This window comes from Scyliorhinus torazame, chromosome 1, assembly GCF_047496885.1.
Source record: "Scyliorhinus torazame isolate Kashiwa2021f chromosome 1, sScyTor2.1, whole genome shotgun sequence".
Taxonomy (NCBI): Eukaryota; Metazoa; Chordata; class Chondrichthyes; order Carcharhiniformes; family Scyliorhinidae; genus Scyliorhinus; species Scyliorhinus torazame.
In genome coordinates, this window is record NC_092707.1 from 353,677,543 (window position 1) to 353,683,542 (window position 6,000).

The 6,000-nt window shown below is 48.8% G+C and overlaps 1 long non-coding RNA gene across 1 annotated transcript in view; it reads left to right on the plus strand.

Annotated features, from left to right (window-relative positions):
• The window catches only part of LOC140407855 (uncharacterized), a 117,040-nt gene extending 111,275 nt beyond the window's left edge, over positions 1 to 5,765 (plus strand). The window contains exon 3 of the long non-coding RNA XR_011939868.1: positions 5,296 to 5,765. This is a non-coding gene — a long non-coding RNA (uncharacterized lncRNA). The remainder of the gene's footprint in view (positions 1 to 5,295) is intronic.
• The last annotated feature ends 235 nt before the right edge of the window (positions 5,766 to 6,000 follow it).

Genomic DNA, 6,000 nt, shown 5'->3' on the forward strand with positions numbered 1-6,000 from the left:
AACCACTGCGCCACCGTGCTGCCCTAGAATCGTCTATTTAAGTTACAGATGGAGATCCAGGGATTAACCTTTGGAAATTCCAGACAATTGTTTTACTTTTGAAATTATGAAATTGGCATTACTTCTAGAACGTGCATGAAGTAAGCATCCAGTGTTAACTTTAGGTTTAAAAAGTCTTACAGGTAAAGCATACAGCTTTGAATCAAATTATGGGCTGGCGTTATGGAATTTGTGTTAATTGCTTGCCGACCTGTTGAGGCAAAGTTTAATGCCTCTTCTAGTGAAAACCCAGCAGGTGGGCTGCTAAAATGCCCCATGTCACTGACCCTCTTCACTCCTCCTATCTTCCTGTGAACTGTGCTAATCCGATGTTTTTGCAGACACTTCTGAGAGGGCACTTGCCTGAAGGTAACGGGGCCCATCTTTAAATCAGGCTGGATTGCAGGTTTTCAGGAGAAAATCCTCATAGTTTCCCACCCAGTCAAACCCAACAGGAACAGGAGGTGTGGCCAGCGAAGGCAAATTACGTTTACATTTTTAATGAATGCACCTCCAGCCCCTGACAAGTAAACTTCGGGCCTCCAGTGCCCCGCGTTTTCCACACCTGACTGAAATAACCTCCATGCCCACACCTCCCCACACACAACACCCAATAAGTAAGACAGGGCGAGGGGCCTGATGCTGATTTCTTCAACTTAAAATCTTTCTCCCACCTAGACTTAGACAGGAGCAGAACTCTCACAATGAAAATGAACGAGGGATCTCAGACCTCTCTGGGCCTCTCAGCATCGGTATGTGAGCTAACCACTGGCCCCACCTGGAATGTGATGTGTTATAATCGATATAATGTGTTACGGACAGGAGAGAGAGGCATACTGAATTATTTTATTCTCTCACCATCTGTCTGTAAGCAGTGGTGTTTTTAAATTGTTTCAAAATAGGCAGTGGCATGTGTTCCCAAACCCTCAGTTTTGAGTTCCAATCTTTAAAGTTACTTGCAGCAAACTTTTTTTTTAATGATTAAATCAGAAGGTTAGTTTATTCATACATTCAAACCTGGGAGGGGGAGAGGATCACAACCTCACACACACGCACGCACACAAATATACTGTAAGGGGGGGAAGAGAAGAGGGGATTTACAACTCTAAATAACTTAACTGCAAAAGAACCACAGAAATGGGTATCAGTTCACGTGATTTCCAGAGTCCAGAAAGTCAAAGTCTAGAAGGGTTTCCTTCTCAGAGAAGTTCCAGTTCTGGTGAGTTCCTGACTGAATCATAGAATCATAGAATCATAGAATTTACAGTGCCGAAGGAGGCCATTTAGCCCATCGAGTCTGCACCGGCCCATGGAATGAGCACCATACTTAAGCCCACGCCTCCACCTAGCAACCCCATAACCCCACCTAACCTTTTTGGACACTAAAGGCAATTTATAACGGCCAATACACCTAACCTGCACATCTTTGGACTGTGGGAGGAAACCAGAGCACCCAGAGGAAACCCACGCACACATGGGGAGAACATGCAAATACCACACAGACACTCAGCCAAGGTTGGAATCGAACCTGGGACCCTGGAGCTGTGAAGCAACTGTGCTAACCACTGTGCTACCATGCCGCCCCCACTGTGCTACAGTGCTGCCGTGCTGAAGACAGTGTTCCAAAGGCCACAACCTTGGATTGTTTGATATGGCTCATAATGAGGTAATTGCAGGTTAATGAACAGTTTCTGTGCCTGTAGTCAAGTCCATTGTCCACCTTATGAGATAAGTGGTGGCTCTCAGCACCTTTGCAGGGATAACAAGTTTCAGTAGTTCTCCCGCTGTTCTAGTTTAGGCTGCAGAGACGTAGGGCGGGATTCTCCCTTTGGGCGACTAAGTCCCCACGGCCAGCGGAAAAAAGGGCGAGAAACACTCCGGACTTTTTCCTAGAAAGTCCGGGGTGATTCCCCGTTCTCCAAGGGGCTAGCAGGCCTCCGGCATGCGTTCCGCAGCTCTGGCTGCTGGCGGGGCCCCGCTGGACAGACCGTGCAGCCACGCATGAGCACGGCAGCCGCAAGCGGGTTCGCGCATGCGCGCGGCGGCACACCTCGGCGCAGGCACCACCATCATGGCGGAGCCACACAACAGGCCCGCGCGGAGGAAGATAGGTCGCTCCCGGATCACGATGGCCCACTGACCAGTGGCCCCTGATCCCAGGCCTGCTCGTTGTCGAGGCCCCCGTCCCGGTATCCAATCCCCCCCCCCCCCCACCATAACGCCCACTCCGAGTTCCCACCAGCTGGAACCACATTAGAACCACGCGGGCGGGACTTGGCGGGCAGTCGGCCCGTCGAGCGTGGAGAATGGCCAGGGGGACCTCTTCCAATGGCCCCCGACCAGCGCCGCGTAAATCTCTCACGCGCGAATGGCGGCGATTCTCTGGTCGTCGGGAAATTGCATACCGGCGTGGGGGCCTATTTTGGGCAATTCTCCGCCCCCAGCGCGATTTCCGCGAGGAGGGTCGGAGAATCCCACCCGTACTCTCCAGTTTCATTTATTTGTAATGTCCTCACAAACAGAGATGTGAGATTCTACACTGATGAGGGTACTTTTTTGTCCTGTAACTGATGTTTGGAAATTTCCAGAAGCTGTGGCCAATCCTGTGAGTCAAATGACCTGTAGCAACCATCTTTTTGGTTCAGCAGTTGATGTAAGGTTTGATTTTAAACGGTTTACAACCATTTCCTGTCTCAGGGACATGCTAACTGTGTACATCATCACAGTAAGTGATAAAATATCACATGATTTGATCTCACATACAGCCTCACAGAAGTTGCAAGCCAGAATAGTGAGCTGTGATCCAGGAAAGCTCCTGATTTAAAGCTGAGTTGCATTATTTAAAGCATGGGCCTCTTTGATGAGGAGGCGAACTGTGGCTGGAGCAGGTGGTGGAAGTCATTTTACAAGTCACTCTCACGCACAAGAAGACTGAATAATGGCACAATATGGGATAGAGAGCAGCCTCCCAAGTTCCCAGATGTTGCACTGGAGGCCTTGGTGGAGGAGGTTCAAAGGGTGAGAGAATTGTTCTACCCACAGGAATCAATAAGGCACTCCAGGCAAACTCTCAGAAGGCCGCGAGAGCAGTTAACCATGGTGGTCAATGCCAGGAGTCAAGTCCCACTGGATGCAGTGCGGTAAAAGGTTCAATCACTACACACAAGTCGACAAGAACAATGAATTCACCTTGAAATCAATTCTCTACCAACTGTACCATTAGTCTCACACACGGCCCAATGTACTAACCCTCATCATTCATGTCCCAACAGCTTCTATCAAACAGGACTCTTAACTAACACTCATAGCTCCACATCACGCTTGCATGGTTAGCACTACTGCAAGTCTCACATCTCACAACCTCTGCTCTCTGCCAGCTATTCAACCATGACCCATGACACATGACCCAAACACGTTGCACCACACTCACTGACACACTTCCCTCTCTCTTGCACAACATGGTTGCATACAGCCAAAGGCAGCAAGCAGCTAACCGGTAGAAGATAGACACATCTGTAAGTGTTTGACATCATTAGAGCAGCCCTTATTGAAACCATGGTCAGTAGCGGGGCTGAAATCATCAAAGAAGTTGCTATCCACATATGTAACCCTCCTTCCCCAGTCCCACCACCCCCTCATCCGCAATGCCTTCTGATTTACAAGCTGCAGATGGTGTTAGTGTGGATCTCATACTTTCCACCCACCTCTCAACTCATTATTAACCCCTTTGTGCTTTTGATCTTGTAGATACCCAAGGACTGTCACCTCGGTAGGCAATGGTGAAAGGGTAACATGATATTGATGATGAAGAAACACTGAGCGTGAGGCGACATGCCATTCGCTGGCGGTGGGATTCTCGGCTCCCGCACCTATCACAGGGAATGCTCATTGAAGCCACCCCTCGCTGTCGAGAAACCCGCAGGCGGGGGTGCACTACTGGCAGGACCAGAGAATCCCGTGAACGGCCGGGGAATTCCGGCCGCTGTCATTCAATTTCACATTCGCTGCCTCAGCTCAGATCCTCACATCGCATGTAGACACTTGCATAGAGGTGGGATTTGGACTTGGTGAAACACGAGGCACCAGGATGTGGAGATGCCAGCGTTAGACTGGGGTGAGCAGTCAAAAGCCTTACAACATCAGGTTAAAGTCCAACAGGTTTGTTTCGAATCATTAGCTTCACCTGAGAAAGGAGCAGTGCTCCAAAAGCTAGTGATTTGAAACAAACCTGTTGGACTTTAACCTGGTGTTGTAAAACTTCTTACTGGGCACCAGGCTATAGGGTACAAGGTGTCAGCTCACCAAAAGGCAAGATTTCACATGAGCCCTGTGACAGAGCGCTCAGATGAGCTTGTTAATAATGTGTGCTATAGAAGAAGGCTGATAAGGTGCTTGATGAATTGACAGAAAACTTGTGTGCAATATTATGGAGCAAGGGACTGTTCAACACCAACTTTGCACAGGACATTTCAGAGTTTGGAGCCAATCCTATCCAACATAGAAGTGGTGACTAACTCCATTGACACACTTGTGGTCTCATCCATGATGCAATGTATAACTAACATCCCGACTTTGGTTGCAGCAAAGGGAGAGCCATTCAATGTTGTGGTTCCGCAGTGGAAGCTCATATGCCCTCATGCAAGCTCAGATTGTTCATCATGGCTGCAGATACTAGTATTCCAAGGGATTACAGGGTCTTCCAGCCGTACAGCAATCTGTGTTCCAACAAATCACTAGAATTGCTGAGGCACTGCCCCAGGGCAAATGGTAGTGGGTCCATACAAGAGCACAAACCTGCTATTCTCTCTCAGGATTCATCTTCCCCCCTTGCCATAGCCTGTCAGCCAACCAGCCAGCCCAGGCTGCTGCTGCCCAGCCTGGGCTGTTACACGATGCTTCACATTGGTGGGGACATTGACAAATGGGGATCTATCAAAGAGAACCGGCCAGGGATGCACAGGTAAGTACAGCAAGCAGGGGGAGAAGTTCATGCCTGGGCAGTACGCTGGCAGTCTCAGTGGGCAGGTCAATGGGACAGTGTCTGGGAGGGGGGCTTCTGATGGGGTGGTCCGTGGCCGGGGGAGGGGGGGGGTGCATTCTCTGGCGGGGTGTCCTGTGCATATGGGGGGGCTTCCCCATGTCTGTAGGGGTAAGGATTCTTTGGAAGGGTCTGTGCATGGGAGGTGGGGATGGAGTGTTCTCGTGTGTGGTGCGGAGGCGGGGGCAGATCCTTGTTCATCTTTTTATTTTGTTTAGATCGGGTCGCCACCCACCAGCGTGACATCGTGGGACCCACCTCCAGGATTTATTTCGACCAAGCGTGAAAAAAATCACGCAGGAAAAGCCACAGTGGGACCAATGGGCTACACAGCGCTTTCCCCACCTGAGATGACAGTCAAAAAACTGGAAAATTCTGCCCAGTGTTTTGAGCTGAGTATAACTCTTCCTTGGTTCTGATGAAATCACATTGAACTCAGAAGGTGAACTCTGTTTTTCTACCTCCACAAATGCTGTCGGACTTGCTGAGTTTTCTGTTTTTCTGTTTTTATATTAACTGAGGTCAGGGTTTTCCAAACTTTTCCAGCCACGAAACATATTGACCTCCTAAGAGTACTGACGGAACGCCGAAGGAACATGTTGAACAGTTAAACCACAAAAAATTGATTGTTTTTGCACAATAGGTACAAACATGTAAAAATAAATTTATGAAAGTATTTTCAATTGCCTTATATATACATTTATTATCATTAAAACATTATCTTATTCAACAAGTACTTAAGGTCTACCTTCTTTCTGTCATTTTTAATGGAAGGCGCAATGCTGCTCCTTTGGCTCCCAAATCTGCTCAATATTAGAGGTGTTGGTGGAGAGCTGGATTCTCATATCCCACACACACCGACACACACTCGCATACAGACACACACTGAGACAGACACACACACACACACAGCACACACACAC